This window comes from Micromesistius poutassou, assembly GCF_964030765.1.
Source record: "Micromesistius poutassou genome assembly, chromosome: 24".
NCBI lineage: Eukaryota > Metazoa > Chordata > Actinopteri > Gadiformes > Gadidae > Micromesistius > Micromesistius poutassou.
Window position 1 is genome coordinate 3,213,117 of NC_140294.1, and position 19,309 is coordinate 3,232,425.

General features: G+C 46.1%; 1 pseudogene across 1 annotated transcript in view; it reads right to left on the bottom strand.

Moving 5' to 3' along the window:
* The window catches only part of LOC311369779 (cytoplasmic protein NCK2 pseudogene), a 28,304-nt pseudogene that overhangs the window by 443 nt on the left and 8,552 nt on the right, over positions 1–19,309 (bottom strand). The window contains exons 2-3 of the transcript in view: positions 11,532–11,816; positions 2–579 (exon numbers count right to left, since the gene is read on the bottom strand). The product of the transcript in view is annotated as a cytoplasmic protein NCK2 pseudogene (transcript). The remainder of the gene's footprint in view (position 1; positions 580–11,531; positions 11,817–19,309) is intronic.

Sequence of the window (19,309 nt, forward strand, 5' to 3'; positions counted from 1 at the left end):
CCAGGCCCCTGGCGTTGCGGCAGCGCCACCACTCGGGGTCGTCGTCGGGCTTCTCCACCACCTCCATCACCTCGCCCTTGTCGAAGTTCAGCTCCTCGTCCGTCACCGAGCTGAAGGGATAGAGGGTCTGCACCGCGTGGAACACCCTGCCGCCCGCCGCCGCCGCCGCAGCCCGATTGGCCGTTCGAAACCACAACCGCCGGAGCCCCACCCACGCTCAGATACGCCCCCCCTCCCGGGGCGGTCGGCGCCGGCTCCCTCCCCGTCGCCGCCCTCCTCCAGCACGTAGTTGACGGGAACCAGCCCGTGTGGCCGCCGGCACTGCCCCGCCACCAGCCGTCGCTGCACTTCTTCCATGACGACCACCGGGAGCCCTTCACCAGGGTGAGCTCGTCCTCGCGCTCCGCCGCGTAGGCGAATTTGACCAGCGCCGGGACGGCGAGGTCATAGACCCTCTCGGCACCGCCGCCGCCGCCGCCGCCGCCGCGCCGCCGCCACCGTTGGGGGGGCACTCGGAGTCACTGCTGGGCGTGGGCGAGGTGTCCCGTGCGCCCGTCTTCCTTTTGGTCCTCCCCAGGCCTGGGAGAGAGGAGAGACAGAGAGGGAGAGAGGGAGAGTGGGAGAGGGAGAGAGGGAGAGTGGGAGTGGAAGAGGGAGAGTGGGAGAGACCGAGAGGGAGAGACAGAGAGGGAGAGAGGGGAGACAAGGTTGAGGTTAACGGAGCTGAAGGTAAGATTTGAGGGGGTTGTAAAGAGCGAGCTGAAGCGAGCAGTAGAGGAGAGCAGGATTTTGAAAATAACTTCTGTACTTCATTCATTCAATCGGTCAATTGGTGGCACGAGTCTGAGCAAAATGCGGCTAGGTTGTGTGTGTTCTTTAATAGTGCGTTTGTTTACATATTTGTTAATAATAGTGTTTGTTTGAGAAGTAATTTGAATTTATAAATATATATTAAAATGTATAAATAAATATATATATATATATATTTGTACTGACATATTTTTTTGAAACCACTGTGGTGTCTGATGTATTTTGTCCATATTTTAACTGTACAATGATTGGTTGGTAATTAGGCAGCATGAATGGCGACTCTGAATGGGTCAGAAAAAAAGTTGCCCAAATCCGTATCTCGCCTAGGGCCCCAAAATGTCTCGAGCCGGCCCTGGTGCCTCCGGGTGGTGTTATGAACCCGGACACAAAGGCGTTTCCCAACATCTCTGGGACTTCCACAACAAGTATAGAGTCCCAGTGATGGTTATCTCAGCCACAGTTGGCGGAAAAAAAGGTTGGCGGTTACACGCAGTAAGCCCCTTGTTCCTCGCGTGAGTAACGCCAGGTGAAAATTCACTTTGCTTTTCATGTGAACACTTTAGGCTGCAGAAATCTGAGTTTGTTGCTCAGAATTAGCAGCAGCCTAGAGAATCGTATGTTATGTTTTTTTTTTAGCGAGGCCTGCTTTTTTAAGGTTGGAAACCTTTTGTTTTTCAAATTTAGACCAGCTCAACACCGACAGCAGCAACCTAGTTTCAAAGAGAAAGTGAAAGTACAACAGCACCCATAGCTTCTGAGCGAGACGCTTCTCTAAACCAAATCGGCTAAAGCACATTCTACGCTTAGTGGGTTGTGACTTTGCGGGGAAGTGAGCACTGGAGGGCTAATAAGCGGAAAGCACCTTCATCAGGGCGGCAGAGGCTAGCAGCAAAGCTAGGTATTGATTACCAATGCTAATGCTCCTCCCGTGGCAGGAATACTAATTGCGCAGCTACCTGACCTAGCCATGTGAATCCCTCACAGTGCTTTCAACAGTCATTTTCTGGTGACTGCGTGCCAGTAATACAAATTAAGCAGATGTTTCTGACATCCGACCTTTTCAGCTACAGAAAACAAATCTGCCATTGCTAGTTGACCCGTGCAGAAAACCTTTGATTTCTGTCGAGATAAACATGATGATTACTGATAATTGGGAACAGCCATAGAGCCATGCACATATGCCTAATCAACTAAAATTAAAGCAAGAGGTTTCCTTTGTTGAAGTGATGGCTCTGCCAACATTTCGACATGACGTCCTGTATGGGAAACGCAAATGTGTTTTTTCCATCATTGTCTCGCTCACTTTCTGCATTTGTCACAGTGTTACCAGAATTGATACGTTTTGGCCGATCTTCACGGTTTCTTGGGTTTGCTGTGAGCCACTTTGACAAAAGAAAAGAATCCCTCTCACCATGGTGGGAGTTTGAGCGACACGCTGGGAGAAGGTCATGAGATTTAACGCGTATCCAATCTACCAAAAAGCCATTTCCATTCTTCTGCTTCCTATGAGCTGATGTCAGTTAACGGTCCGCCGAGCAAGAATATGACTAGACGAGAACAAAGACAAGGAAAATAATTACAGAGTTTTTGGCAATTTGACAACGCAATATACAAAACACCTGACAGAAACCAATCATCCCTTTTATTGGAAGTGCCTCCCTCTCTCTCTGGTCTCCCACAGCTAAACCCATGTGACTGAACTGGGTAAGCATCGGTCGGAAGTCCCGCCCCCCTCAATCTCGCCAACATACGCACATTTCGAATTCCCCCCATTCCGAGCGTTCCCTCATGAGAGGAGAATGCCTGGGAATGAGGATGGGGACCGAGACCAAAACAGGAAGAGACTGGATGTCGTTGGCCTTAGAGACTGCAGATGGAGAGGTCTTGCGTCTTTGAGCCATGGAAAACCGGGACCTTTTGAACCTCTCCACAACAAGCTCCTGGTGAGATTGTCATCATCTCCTCACTCTTTTCACAATGAGCCATGACAAAAACACATTCAGATGCTATGTGGGGCTCATATTTGTCCCTTTCCACCACCGGTCAATGTTTTGTGTTCTCTGGGCCGTGCAGTAAAGAGACACAGATAGCCCGATTAGGGCAGAACAGCACTGCAGCACAGCCATTTATCTACGGTATTGTATTACCATAATTGGACATACCTTGTTTATACCATGTCATATTCACATACTATTTATACAGACTCACTGTATTACCCCTACATAAATACACCAGAACTTGAAGATACTTTCCATAATCTGGTTGGAAGCTGAATGCGTTTTGTTGCATCATGCATAACAATAATAGTCGATTCTAATCAAATCTTTACATTTTTCTTATAGAAAATTACAATTACAACTATTATGATTATTATTTATTGATTTGTATTCAGTAGTGATGGTACCACATAAACAAATCTCTTTTTTAGGGATCAGTAGAAAGTTAGCATAAAGGTTAGCATAAAACAGGTTTTAGTGTAACTCTAGTAGTAGTTTATTAATCGTTTTTTTCTTGTGTCACCAGGTTGACACAACATTTAAGAAAAAACGTCAATGCAATCCTAGTGGAAGCAAATTAACGGTAAAAGTTAGCATTTTAAATACTATTCGAAATACATTTGAATGCATCCCCTATAGTTTTCCTTGTTTCAAGTAAATCCAAAAAAGAACTAATAGCGCATTGCAATGCTTTCAGAATCTCAATACATATGTTATCATCGTCCTGAGGTCCCTGCTGATTCGCGACGCTGTTCTACACCTTAGAGAAGGAGAGCCCAGCCAGCTCTCCCCTGCTGGCTCGGACACCAGCAAGGTTGAGGCTCCCGGGGCTGGAAGGGCGATTAGAGCAGATTGGAGGTAGTGTAGCCTCCGTGGGTCAGAGAACCCCAGCAACCCCTCTGCCACCGCCCTACTTTACGTCCGTCAACACTGTCTCCGGGTGCAGGAGAAGGTCAAGAGCGACCCCTCCCCCGCCACAAAACCATATAAATCCATTTTCCCTCTCTCGGCTCCGCTCTGAAGCCTGAAGTGGGATCACCTAGGATGATCTTGAAGCTCCACTGACCACCTTACCCGCTGAGGCATATGGGTGTGTGTGTGTGTGTGTGTGTGTGTGTCCATCATACTTGTGAGCAGGAGCAGCATGCCGATATACAGGCATTTCCTTTTCCTGAACGGCCGGAATTCAAGCAATAACAGAAAGATTTTGTAAACAGGAAATGTTACTCGAGAATGCTCTCGAAAGAATGAAATTAATTATTCCATAAAAGAACATAAACCAAACATAAATTAAATGTTCTCTGAACGGAGCTAAGGAAAAGGCCAGCCTATTAGAGCGTTGCTTGTATGGCAGGGTCCTACACTTGCGTGTGGTTGCATGTTTAACTGTCAACTGAGACTGGGGACTGATTTAAATTCAACCACACTGAACGCCTGTGGGCCTCATGCAAGCACCTCATGGAATCTTCCTTGAAATCTGTTTGCAGATAACAGGTTGAAAGATAAAATAAGAAATTACTTTTAAAATAAAAATCAAGACGGGAAATTTGTGTGTCGCAGAAAGTAGAATTGAAAAATTTAAGTAGTTGGAATTTAAGTAATTTAAGTAGTAGTAGTAAATTAATTCAACCTTTGCGGGTGAACGAGGAAAATGTGGAAATTATTGTTAGCAGCATCAGAACCGCACCTTGTACGAATTGGACGAAAAACCAAAACCAAAGAAACCCAGAGCACCGCATCTCCGACGACGAGTCAACCCCCCCTCAGCACAACGCAAAGAAAAGCGGGAGGAAGGCTATATTTAGACTGAGCAGGAAATGAGGCGCACTGCCATCGGAACGGAGTGAGCAGCGCTTTTAATGGTGATGCAGGAGAGGCTTCTGACAAGCCGGCTGAACGCATGGCTGGGGCCCGGGGAGCTCTCACACACACACACACACACACACACACACACACACACACACACACACACACACACACACACACACACACACACACACACACACACACACACACACACAGTGACACAGATACACACACAGAGAAACACACAGATCTCCTTGCAATGAGATGACATGTTATCTCTACATCTATTAAATGTCAATGGCCCATAGCTCTGCCTACAATAAATGCATTCAACAATGAAGATAAAAAAAACCAGTGCAAGAGTCATGCAATACATACAATTCATCAAATAAGCAAACAGCTTTAAGTGCTACAACATAAATACTTAGTATATATATTTTTTCATGTGCCAAGATGCAGTCTGAGCAGATTTTGTCTTCAGTCCGCGGCAGAAGATGGGTGAGGTCCTGATGTCAGCAGGGACAGCAAACCATACACACAGATGTACACATCCCACATGTACAAAACAGCAGTCGCACGCGCGCACGCACACACACAGCGTAAACGCCCTCTACGTTTACAGTGACTGCATGCAGCGTGAATGGTGATGAGGTAAAACCTTCTAAACCTTCTGGGAACAAATTACGAAGAAAAAGCCACCTGCAGGGGCGTCCCCCTGATCCTGGTGAGATAAAAACACCTGTAAGAGCCAAACAAAGTGACCATTTAATTCACGGATGCTAAAACACGAAGGAAGGGAGTTGTTGATAATTGCCAACACACACTGGGGTGAGGATGGGTTGCTGCAGGTGCTGGACACCAAGAAAAGAGACACTCTGGGAAGCCTGATAAATAAAGGCCCCAAATATAGTTACAGATAGTTACATGCTTTGCGCACACTCACAAACACACACACACACACACACACACACACAGACTGGGAAAGGTTTGTAAGTTATCAGCCAACCTTTTTCAGAGCATCTAACTGTTAGTAGTTTGCAGTCAACATTCCACTTACAACACAAAACAACGTGGCTAGAGATATCCCGGGAAAGATGGCCAGCCATTAAAAGATAAAGATTCAAGCAGACGGTTGTATTAAGTTTTTCCCCCTGCGTGGCTAAAGGGAAATGGCATTGCATCTCCTGCTAGGTGAACACAGGTCACAGGGTTGACAGGGTGAAAAACAGACTGAATGCAACAGAGCAAAAACAATACAGAGGGGCGGATCTGTAGAGCCACGAACCGGGAGCAGTGATCACTGATTCTGAGTGCTGCTCTGATCAACGGACACGTTTGATAAAAAAACATTTGGTAAGTGAAAGTGCAAGTGAAAAAACAAGTGTGGTTTGTAAACTAGGGCAGCATCACTTAGCACAAAATAAGTTTGGATTGAATGCGTTGGTTACAATTTTGGATTTTCTTCTGACCAACACCAATATTTTTTTGCTGCTTGTCAGACAAAGTAAGGGTGGTGTCTCACCGTGTACTCTGGTCCCCGGCAATGGATGTTTGGCTATTAATCGTTGCCACAGGACTAAATGATTAATCTGTGAACTCATTAAAAAACAAGAAATAGATGAATGGAGCCCTGCGCAATCACAGTTTCTCAGAGAGGCATGGTTGGAATCCAAGGCGGGGATGACAACCCCGAAGGCCAATTAAAACACTTCCACCTTCGTTAACATCTGCACCCATTCAAACATGAAGCTCGGGGATAAGGCGGTGGAGGGCGCTGGTTGAATGCCCGCAGTGGATTAGAGCAGCCTCAATTCTCAGCTCCATTTGCACCATGAGAGATTAACAGGAAAAGTAAACACTGTAGAGAAACCCTCACTTGACGGACCGAACACAAATGAAACCCACCCCGCAAGGAATAACTCCAAATAAACTCTGCTGGGCTTTCAGCCAATAGGATTGTTAGGGAAAAGAAATCACTAGGTCGAGTCAGCCAATACATTTTATAAATATTCGAAAGCTTTCTAACAAACTTTCGTTTGGCCGTTTGGGAGCTGGGCGAAAGGCAACGACTAAATCCCTGATTATTCCAGGGCGTGCTGCAATTAATTAATAAGCTGATAAACAATGGGTTCAAGATCTATAATGTATAGAGTTGCTGACCTGAGGGTCAATCTATAGATCTGTCTCCGTGATGCGCCTTTGATCAGCAAGCACCTGCCCTGTCTCACCGTTACGGTCTATGCCATTGTGCCAACCAAAGATAAGACAGACAATCTAGCAGTGCAGATAGAGAACAGAAGGCCACTGAATATAACCAACTGAATATACAACAACAAATTACTAATTCAAAACGCTCGCCCATTTGTCCAAACCCCTCGGCAGCAGTCTCCCTCGTCACAAAATTCTGTCAAACTCACGATGGGAAAATGTCAGCACAAAAGAGCTGTCAAGTTTCCCATTTTGAATGTTTTAAGCAGCGCACAATAATCGGTGCCTGGTCTTGGACGTTGTCCATCGCTGTTACAAGACCACCACAGTCTGCCCTGCACTGTGGACACGCAGCCTTCCAGTACAACCACTGTACTCTCATTGGAGACAATGGGAGCTTTGTGATACACTGCGACACTGGGAGCTCACCAGTACAGCTCCGGTCTTCCACTGTTGATCCCGGCGAAGTGCCCAGCACAACCAGCGTTTTAACTGTTGCATTCATGGCCCACTGCATAGGCCTGAGCCCGATTCTGTTCCTATTATCGTTTTGCTTTTAAGTATGGTTCTTTCATATGCTAACATAATCCCCTGAACTGATACATTGGTGTGAGTGATAGAAATAAGAGCCCTCACCAAAAAGGTATTTCAGTAGAGATGACAGTGGAAGGGGTGGCTGGCATAACATGCCCAAATTTGGAGCTTCAAACCAGCAACCTTATCAACGAACACTTTGTCGCCTTTCCCAAACACCTCGTCCTGCCGAGTGTTCCGGTGAGCTTCATGGCATTGGCTCGGCTCGGATGTGACTCCGAACGGCCGATCTGTACGCGTGAAGAAGCGCGTCGCTATTTCAACCGCCCCGGCTGTGACGGCTCCACTCGCTTGTCAGAACACTAAACACTTTGTGTCCCGAGGTAAAGCCACGATAACATTATCCCCCTGTTCACAGTTCGGGGAACGCAGATTAGAGGAAGGAGCACACAGGCCTGGCAACTGCTGTTGTTCTCATACCAAGAAAATGTGTTGTGTGTGTATCTGAGAGACGCACACACACACACACACACACACACACACACACACACACACACACACACACACACACACACACACACACACACACACACGTAATTAAATCCCATGAGGGACAGGTTGATCCTCTATAAAAAGGATAAAGATGAGAGCGGCCGGGATGCGATTCCATGAATTACAATGGAATCGTCTCATTCCCGATTCCATGTCCCCTGTGGGATTCCCAAGATTTGATTTCATATTTTTAGCCCCAGCCCCAGCACATATTACTAAATAATAAATGAACACGGTCTGTTATAGTGCTGCCACCATTAGTCGACGTGAGCGATGACATCAAAGCAGACAATCACAGAATTTCAATATTTTAACCGTCTAATAGTGTTACGTGATTGGCCATCACAGCGTGGCGTTTCTCCAAAAGTTGATACTGTTTCAACTTTTTGCGCTTTTCGTGCAGACCGGGCTGCATCCTTTTTCGCAAACGCACGCATCCCCCCCCCCTCCCTTGCCACAGATTAACACACTACCCCCGTTCAAACGAATGGCTGAACTAGCGTTTTTGCCACAACGCCCGATTCAGTGTGAATGTCCGACCTGTTACTCTGAACACTGCATCCCAACACCTAACAACAAAACATTCCGACCAATGAGAAAATACATAACTGGCCTATGAAGGACTATACGGCTGTGACCAGTATGTATATGATGTCGGAGATACAGTAGGGAAGAGCATTGACTTGTCCTTTACATGTCCTTCCTTGGGTACCTCCTGATAAGACAGCATTGAAGGATTTCCTGTGAGAATGAAAGATGGCTACTAAAAGTCTGACTCTGTGTACACATTATGGGTGATTATGTTTTAAAATGAACCCTTGTGAAAGACGGTAACACGTTGTGATTGGTGTCTCCGATTGGCTCAAACAAGAATCAGTACAGAGAATACACAGAAACCCTAACACCTAATGTTCTATGAAGGTTTTGGACTTCTTTAATTATTTTTATTCTTAGTTTTTTTGCACACATTCACTGTAGTTTTGTATAAGGAACCATCTGGTAGATGCAAAAGAAAATTAGAAAGTACCCTGGAATTTACTCACTACTTACAGATCTTCCACAACAGATGGGGACAACTGGTGATTGCGATTGGACAGCGTTTGGACGCTGTCCAGCCATGAAGTGCACACAGGCGGAGCAAAAGCAACGGGAAACAGGGAAGGAGAGAGAGCGAACGAGTGAGAGAGAGAGAGAGAGAAATAAGATGAACACAGATGTAATCACACGTAAAGGAGGCAGAGCAGATTGGTACATTAGTTTGTGATTTAAGTTTTACTTAACTTAAAAAACACATAATTTTGGCATATAGTTCTAAGTAGGAGGGGGGGAAGTGTGTACCCCATGGTTACAGACCACGGCAACTTTGTGCTTCTTTTTCTTTGCTCATTAGCATCTTTGATTGTGAGCGCTTCAATAAGCAACGTTGTATATGAAATGCGCCACACACAAAGGTGTTAATCTACAAGGGTGGAGACCGCAACATTTACATTTAGGGAATTTAGCAGACGCTTTATCCAAAGCAACTTACAACGGTTAATACACACCGACGGCGGAGTCAACCATGCAAGGCGACAGCCAGCTCGTCAGGAGCAGTTAGGGTTAAGTGTGAGTTAAGTTGCTCAGGGACACATTGACACTAGGAGGAGCCGTGGATTGAACTAGCACCTCCCAGTTACAAGTAACATAGAAAAGTTAAAAATACTACTATCTTAAAGATCATAAAATATATACTAAGATAACTATACATTGGCCCTTTAATAACATTGGTAATTGCCAAAAAATCGAAATGTTTACATTCCCAGCCAACACCTGCTAGCTAGAGTGTCTGAGTCACACGGTTGACATTTGGTTTCTAATTGATGTGTCCGACCCCAGCCAAAAGGTCAACACAGACCTTAATATTTGCATATTCAAGGTAACAAGATGTGTTTAAGGCTTCAGGGCAGTCTTTCCAAAAAAGAAGGGTTTTACATAATATAAACCACATCCTTCAGGCAATGCACAGACAGACATACAGCTTTACGATATAGACCACGATATAGACATTAACATCCTGTGTTATGCGTTCGCCATATCAGTGTATCAGTGCAGTGCTCGCCATTTTTTCTTCCTTCATCTCTAGTCGATTATTTACCGCTCTCCTATCTGTGGCAAAAATGCCACTGCTAATGGTAATGCTATGCTATTGTGTTGAGTCCTCACTCATGTGAGGAAGCAAGACTTACAATCAGGTGTGTCGTTCACGAGCGCACTTTGCACAGATTTTTTTTTTAGGAAAACCTGTTTTTTAAGGAAACCTGTGAAGTATTGTGTGAAATTAAAACTTAAAAAAAAAATGTTTTAATTTCACGCAAAGAAAATTGTTTTCGTTCACGTCAAAAATGTTTCAGCTTGCAAAAGACGAGTAAAAGGCTCTTACCGTAGAGCGCTGTTTGAAAGACTTTCTTCGAGATTATTCATTATAAGAACCATAAGAATTATCATCATTTGTCTTGTATGTTAAGTGTGTATGTGTATGAGAGTGGACCACTTTTTCGAGTCCATAATAAAGATTATTATTATTATCAGAACTGTGCAAGTTTTCTTTTTGCAACCAGGCAGCAAGAAAGTTGTAGCACGCAAATCAAGCTTGATTTGCAAATGACTGCACTGTGACTACTGCGCACATCGCAATGACGACGCTGAAATTATTAATCGGGAAGCCCTAATGTAGCATAACATTTCGAGGGAAGTAGCGATGCACTAACACATACTTTGGGGGGGGGGGGGCAAAGGTACAGCGGCATCAGATACAAGTTATAATTAGCAGGTGGGGGGAGGAAGGGGGGTAGATTATCTCGTTCAAGGATGTTTACAAGTTACACTAAGAAGAAAGAAATACACTAAGAAAAATACACAGTTTGAATCGGCCATTGTGTGTATGTATGTGTGTATGAACCTGTGTAAGTCGCTTTGGATAAAAGCGTCTGCTAAATGCCCTAAATGTAAATTTTAAACATCAATACACTGCTGATCACAACTACCGAGCGATCACCAAATTTAAAGTGCCTCATCCAGCCCTGTTTTGCGAGGTTCAAGTTCAAGTTTATTATAGAGCCCTTTAAAAACAACAACATTTGACCAAAGTGCTGTTCAATTCATTTATCTAGTTATATAACAAACCAATAGAATAAAACCAATTAATTTTTTTCAAGGGAATATAAATTTGTTTTTAGGAGGGATTTGAAGATGGGCACTGAAGGAGATGCACTCGCTCGCGTATCATCATTCGTTTTAAGCCTAGACTAAACCAGAGTTAGAAGTTAAAAACCACCTGAGGGCGTGTCTGCTTAAAGTAGGGCTGTGCGATTAATCAAATTTTGAACAGCTGGATACATATCTGTACATTATTTTAGATTTGAACATTTTCTATTTGACCATTTTGTATATTTTTTAAGGCAAAATTTCAAGTTCTCAGTTACAATGTGTCTTTTGGGAGAGACATAATGAATAAATACATTATGTTTTAGTCAAAGTCAAAAATAATCGTTTGGATAATCGTGATTTGAATATTGACCAAAATAATCGTGATTATGATTTTTTCCATAATGGAGCAGCCCTAGCTTAAAGGCCTGTGTGTCTCACCCAGGGTGTCCTTGATGTTGCGCACCAGCGAGCCCTTCTTCAGGCTGTTCTTGCGCTCCACGTAGTTGGACGGCACGTAGCCCGTCTGGTTGGCCCCGTTGCGGACCAGCCACCACGTCTTGGAGTCGTCCAGCAGCAGCAGCCGCTCGCTCTTCCTGATGTCCAGCTCCTGGTCCTGTTGGGCGTGGTAGTCCCACTTGGCGATCACCATGGTTTCCTCCGTCATCTTTCATGGGAGTCCACCTGACCCCACCCCCCCGCCCCTAGCCCACAAAACCACCAGTCCTGGATTGACAAACAAACAGACAAATGCAATGGATCAGTTTATATGGCGTGAAGGGAGACGAAGCCAAGCTATTACCAAGGCATGGCCGGCCTTAAAACGTTTACGTTTCTAAAGAGCTGACTACAATTCTGCCCTTTCAATTGTTACATTTAGCAGACGCTTTTATCTAAAGCGACTCACAACGGTTCATACACACATTCACACAACGATGGCGGGGTCAACCACGCAAGGCGACAGCCAGCTCGTCAGGAGCAGATAGGGTTAGGCGTCTTGCTCAGGGACACCTCGACACTCAGCTAGGAGGAGCCGGGAGTTTCATAATGCCGTTGCTTCAGTTCTCCACAGACGGCGGGCTGGCTACAGATTGCACACTTAACACTGGGTTTGAGCTAAAATGAATGCCAAAGCAATTTGATGCTCACCCTTTCTTTTTGTCGCCGTTATGTTATACCATTTATGCTGGAACGAAAGCACCTGAGGCCTACTCAAGTGCCTTGTTGTTGCTAAGCTGAAGACCCCTGCATGTTTTCAGTGTGTGTTGCTTGTAAGTTGGACCATTAAGACTCGTCTCTGTAAACAGATGGTACCCCGGACGATCAACCAAGTCAAATGTCAGAAGAAATGTTCCTTGCAGGAGGTGTTTGCGTCTTGTTTGAGTCCAAGAAGTCGATTCTTTGTGAGGCTGACTCAAATTAGGAAAATTGGATGTTATACGAAGTGCAAAATTGATTGAGAAAATAGATTGAGAGAGGGGAGGGAGAGTGTGTGGGTGTACGAGAGAGAGGCTGCAAGAGAGGCTGTAATATCTCTTAAGTGCTCTGGAGATATTGTACGTGGAAAAGGCAAGATAATAAAGCTGGTAACTGGCTGTGTGTGTGTGTGTGGGTGAAAAGAGGTGGTAAACAACTTGTCATCTATTGTAGGGAGAAAATAATGGGGTAGATGTGGACATGGGCAGTACCCTAACATAATCTATTCAATTGAAGACAGGCAATGACAGACTGATAGAAGTGCTGAGTGAGACCACCTCATCAATACCATGCACAAAGTGCACAAACAGCCTGGATTGACAAACAAAAACATAAACATCAGCAGATCATCATCAATCCAGCAAGCAGTGTGAAAAAAGGCTACTAACCTTTAAGCAGGAACTATACTTAAAAAGACAAGCTCTCCCCAAATTGACTGACTGTGCAAGAAGTAGAGAAAAATACGTTTGGTGAGGTATGTGTCTGTTATTGGTCTCTGCAATGACCATGATAATCTTGTTCTTGCAATCTCACCTAACGTATTCTCCGCAAGACGTACGCTACCCGCTTTAGTCTTAAAAACGTTTGCCAATGTTTATGGACCGCCATTCAAAGCAGGGAGTGAATATCGATGGAGACTTTCCACCCAAAGCCATGCCTATATGAGTGTTGATTATTTTCTGAATGGCCAATCGTACATCATGGCAGTAGTCAGTAATCTGAAGACGCATACATTTTTACATGCATACTCATCCAAATGGATGTTACACTGTATCCATCTACTATTTCAGCCTCAGTTACCACCTGACTTCAGTTTGCAGTTTGTTTTTTTATCTTTTGGTTTTCTCAACTTGTCCCTGAACGCCCACCCCTACGCTGAGGTGACATTTAACAGTCTGTTACTTTATTTTTGTCAGAAAGGCAACTTCCTGAACAACAAGCAACACCTTCCCCCAAACTCCATGGTGGTGGTGGGAGGGTGGGGGACATCTCTAGAGATGCAGAATCCCATGCATCTCTAACGATGGTAGAAATGGAATAGGATGCTGCCTCATCCAGCTGTAGCAATACACGGCTTTAAATTGATATGGAAGCCATTTATTATTCATTGTGTGTTCATTGGTCTAGAAAGTAAAACAAAGTTCCTGCTCAATATCCTCTTTGAAACAGGGTTAGTGGTCCTGCAGTGGTCCGATTAAGAGGTGGAAATGTGCCAAACAACCGCCACAGAGGAGTAGACATCCGTCCACCACCGGAGACGAGAGAGGAGGAGAGAGAGGAGAGAGGAGGAGATGGAGGAGAGAGAGGAGAAGAGAGCGAGGAGGAGAGAGAGAGGAGAGAAAACAGAGAGGAGAGAGAGAAGAGAGGTGAGAGGAGGAGAGGAGAGAGAGGAACAAGGAGAGAAGAGAGGAGAGAGAAGAGAGGAAAGAGGAGGAAAGAGAAGAGAGAGGAGAGAGAGGAACGAGGAGAGATGAGAGAGGCACGAGGAGAAAGGAGAGAGGGGCGAGATGTATGAGGAGAGAGGAATGAGAAAAGAGGAAAGAGCTGAGAGCAAAGAGGAGGGAGGAAAGAGGAGAGAGGAGAGGTCAGCTGGAAGACGATGAGATTTGAATGCAAAGAAGAGAACAGCGACTAAGGGGCTGAAAAAGGGAAGAGAGGACAGCCCTTAAAAAAAGAAGCAACAAAGAATGAAAGAGAAAGCAGACATGCTCCAATCAGGCCAGCAGAGCGAGGAGCGATCACCAGCGAGGCCGGAGAGGAGATGGAAAGAGGGGAGAAAAAAACAGGAGGGCCAGGGGAGGGCGAGAGAGAAGAGGAGGGGGGATGAGGACGAATGGAGCCATGATGGTCATGGAAAAAAGCGCGCGAGAGAGATAGAGAGTGCGAGAGAGAGAGAGATAGAGAGTGCGAGAGAGAGAGAGGAAAAGGCGAGGGAGTTATTCGAGGAAAGGGTTCCCCGGGGAGCGCGGCAGGAAGTTATAGAGCACACGGACAGCGGAGGAGGAAGTGGCTCCCTGACCCGCCGGGACCCCCGGGGTCAGCCATCTTGGAGGCTGTCAAAACAAGCGTTGACCCCCCCTCCTCCACAGCTGGTCGCAAACAGTCAGCAAGATTCAGCCGACCTATAGCATTTATTTATAAAAGGGAAGGTCATGCAAACACACACACACACACACACACACACACACACACACACACACACACACACACAGACACACACACACACACACACATAGACACACACACACACACACACACACACACACACACACACACACACACACACACACACAGCCTTCGAGTGCTGCCGGGTGTTGGTGTGTTGCTCATGAGGTCATCAGCAGTAGCTTTAAAACTCACTTCGGCAGACAAGCCACTGCGCAGACTCAAACTTGTGCGTGCGTACGTGCGTTATATTTGTCAACCCCAAATAATTTGGCTCAGACCAATCAAACGCCGCCCGTCATCCAAGTGCAACAGCGCTGACAGCTGAAGAGACGCGATCAATGACCGCGCCTCATCGCCACCACATCCACCATAACAGCGAGACGGCTCCGGAGAAGCCAAAGGAAGTCTGCTCGGGCTTTTACGGCCATTAAGGGAGCGCGCCGCGCCCATTCAATTACCACTAGCCTATTAACTGGCAGAAAGAGAGAGCGAGAGAGAGAGAGAGAGAGAGAGAGAGAGAATGAGAGAGAGCTAGAGAGAGAGAGAGAGAGAGCTAGAGAGAGCTAGAGAGTGAGAGAAAGAGAGAGAGAACGGGAGAGAGAGCAAAAGAGAGAAAGAGCGGGAGTGAGAGAGAGTGAGAGCGAGAGAGCAATCACTCTCAGAAAAGGTGCGGGCCGGGTGGTGCGTGAGGGGTGCTGAGATGGATGCGTGGGAGAGTGTAGGAAATGAGAAAGAAAGAGCCAAAGATCCATCATGTCCTGTCAGCCGCCTCCCCGACGGTCTAAAGACACTTCTGTCGGCCTCGGTGAAAAACGGCCCATTACCTTGCTGTTTGTTGGGTAGAGGTGGTACGAAACAGCAGCGACGAGACCTCTGCCAATACTCACTCCCCGAGGTGTCATTTGACAGACAAACCCTATAGCCTACACCCCAGACCGTGTGCAACTCAAGAGAAAGAAAAGGAGTAAGAAAAGTGTTCAACTGACACAAAAACAATCAGAGTCTCTGCACTGATATCACAGAAGTTGAGCCTGGCAGACGTTTCATTTTTAATGTTAAATCAGTCAACAGAATTTCTGGATCCCGCGGCGAGGCAAACACATTTAAATCGGACGAGAGTCAAAAAAGTGCCATTATGCACTTTTTGGAGCCTCATGAGAGAGCATGACTGAGATGATTTCCCCCCCCCCCCACCCTGGCGTGATACGGGCTCGTCGGCTCGTGGCCTAAACAAGGATCCAAGCGGGGCCCGTGCGCTAATCTAATCCCTCTGCTAACAGCTACGCTTCATTAGCACAGCTGGAGGAAATCGCAGCCACTCACTGGGAAAAAAAAAGACACAAAAAAAATGCAGATTCCCCAGAGCCTTTCTCGTTTTATAGTAAAAGGGCCCTATGAATATGAATCAGTTATGAATTAATAATCCAGATGCATCTGCATGGAGATGTGCGTTTTATATATTAGGGCATGAAGAGAGAGCTGGGAGGATGGGGGAGTCTGATTAGCACAGCGATGGAGAGGAATTAAATTGACCAAACATTACATGGGGGATTGAGGTAGATGAAGTGATCCTGTGTGTGTGTGTGTGTGTGTGTGTGTGTGTGTGTGTGTGTGTGTGTGTGTGTGTGTGTGTGTGTGTGTGTGTGTGTGTGTGTGTGTGTGTGTGTGTGTGTGTGTATGTTTTGACTTTAAACCTGCGTTTGCGGTACAAGTTATTATAGAGTTATTCGACCAAAGAGAAACTTAATCGAGCGAGTCGATGAAGGTCTTCACGGTATTGTTTTCCGAAACCTTTACAGACGCTATTATAGTTACAGTCAACAGTCAACAGTTGACTGTAACTACAGTCAACCTGGGGCGGATGTAGCTCAGGAGGTAGAGCGGGTTGGCTGCTAACTGGAAGGTTGCTAGTTCAAACCTCCCGGCTCCTCCTAGCTGAGTGTCGAGGTGTCCCTGAGCAAGGCACCCACACCCTGACTGCTCCCGACGAGCTGGATGTCACCCTGCGTGGTTGAATGAATGGTTGTCGCTATGGATAAAAGCATGAGCGAAAATCCCCTGAATGTAACTTTGGCTGGCCAAGTTTTTGTTTGCTGTTATAACAGCAAACAAAAACTTTAGCCAATCACACGGGTACAAATAGCCAATCACACGCGTACAAATCCCCGCCTCCAGCCACATGATTCGGTCAGAAGAAACATGAAGCGAAAGAAAGTGAAACAACCGGTTCACCCAGTCTCTAGCTCGTCTGTCATCAGACGTCAGATCATTAACCTAAAGTCTGATCTGCGAGACTAGACTACACACCCACCCCATGTTAGCATAAATTACCCTAATTACACGTCTCATTGACTGAGATAATGGAGATAATCTGCCATAGCATTGTGGAACTTCATGATCCGATATTAAGATAATATCAACCAACATGTTTGGCGTTTTGGGTCCCCAACATGCTTTAGATGGGATATCCCGATACTGTGGGAGGGATTAGCTCCGGAGCGGGTTGGCTGGTAACCGCAAGGTTGGTGGTTCGATCCCCGGCTCCTCCTAGCTGAGTGTCGTGGTGTCCCTGAGCAAGACGCCCCACCCCAAATTGCTCCCGACGAGCTGGCTGTCGCCCTGCGTGGTTGACTCTCCGCCGTCGGTGTGTGAATGTGTGCATGAATGGGTGAATGTCAGTCAACACTGTAAAGCGCTTTGGCCCATTTACCATTTGCTGTGAAACATGGTTGATTCTTTTATTTGACCCCCAGAATAAAAGCATAAAGTCAGTTAAAAGATTAAAGTTTCTCTCTGTAATGTATGCCGCACAGTATTCAGGTCTCTGCCCTATCTACTCTGCTCTCCTTTAGACTCAAGGTTAGAGGATGGGAACACAGACAGGACGAGGGAAAAGAACGTCACCTGTTCTCTCCTAAGTGTCCTCCAAACAGAAACAAAGTACTGTACTCTGTGTGACGTACTTCACGAGATGGCCCGGGGAGCCGCGGTCTCTCAGATGTTACAGATTCAAAGAGGCACTTGAAGGTCACTATGGCAACAATAAAGAAAGTTTACGTTGGATCACTTTTGGGAATCGGCTCCAAAACTGTCGCTTTCTAAAGACCGAAGCCTCTGGGTACCGGGGAAAGGAACCGTTATATGAATATATGAAAGCTGAGTCACACGCAATACCCGCTTTGAAAGAACAAACACAAAGTGTGCGTCTTTGATGCCTTTGTATCGATTGAGTCGTCGTGACTCTCGAGGACGTCTGGAAGCTGGCGTAAACCGTCCGCTCGACAGAAAACGCCGGGCTGATTCCACTACGCCAGGGCTCCACTGAATTATGGAGAAGTGCTGAAGATGAATCAATGTTGAATCATTCTCCGTCGACTCCCCCCCCCCGCCCCCTGCCCCCGAGTATCGCGGACGGGTTGAAATATTGATTGCATTCTCTCTGGGCGGAAAAATAAAAGCGGTGTTTTATTCATTTTCTTCGGCTTTAAACGACTGCTGCTGGCAATTAAAGCGTGGCGAGTGCTGCGCTTTCAAACTTTTTCCGTTTTTATTGTTGGTTGTTTATATTATACAGCCAGCGTGTCTCGCTCATTGACTTGGGAGGAAAGTCATTTTCTGCCCGGTTAGCCACGCGCTACGGCGATTAGGTCAGGCTTAATGGGCCCCGGCTCTGTCGCCGAACCACTGAGGATGATGAAGGGCCCTTGCAAACAGGGCGGGGGGGGGATATGCAGATGAGTGCGGTTTGCTGTTTAGGAACCAGGCTTCACGCTGACAGGTAAATTGCCTTGTTTTTTTGTCGTATTGTGTGTGTGTGTGTGTGTGCGTGTGTGCGTGCGTGCGTGCGTGCGTGTGTGCGTGCGTGAGTCTTCCTTTGTGTGCCCATGTCTGTATGTGCCTATGTCTGTATGTGCCAATATCGAGGTAAGCATGTGTACGAAATGGAAACTGGGATTGAAGATGAAGACAGTTTTTTTTGCATTGAAAGTATCATGTATTCAATTTTTAATTTTTTCTCCATGACCCATCTGATTATCTGGCCCAATTCGCCTTCTGGTTCAGTGTTTGCCCTCAGCTGTATTCCAACAGCGATGCTGAGGTGTGTCTGTCTGACGAGTCGCAGAGAGGTCTCCGCGGGGTTAGTGTACGAGTTGCTACTCCGGGCCCATTTGTTTGATGCAGAAATAGTACAACACTACAACAAAACAATGTGACAAGGCAATGAGACTCGAGTCACATTTTTTGCCGTTAACGTTCGCCCATAAACAATTCAGTCTGTGATTTACAGCCAGCCTATCGTCAGTTTTTTAGTATTTAGTTTTAATACTGCTGCTCACCCCACCCACACAACATCCAATTATCCCAGCATGGTTACGGTAAAGCAGCCAGCAGGCTGCCAGCAGAGGACTTTGAAACTTTGGAGGACTTTAGTATTTCGTGTTAACCAAACCAAACACTTCTATGAGGATGGTTTACAATCCGTGCTCACAGACCTCGACCGACATTGCTTTCAGTGAGTGCTCACAGAAGCGGGAGGTCTTTGGGTTCTGGGAAATGGGTTTCAGCGAGCAGGG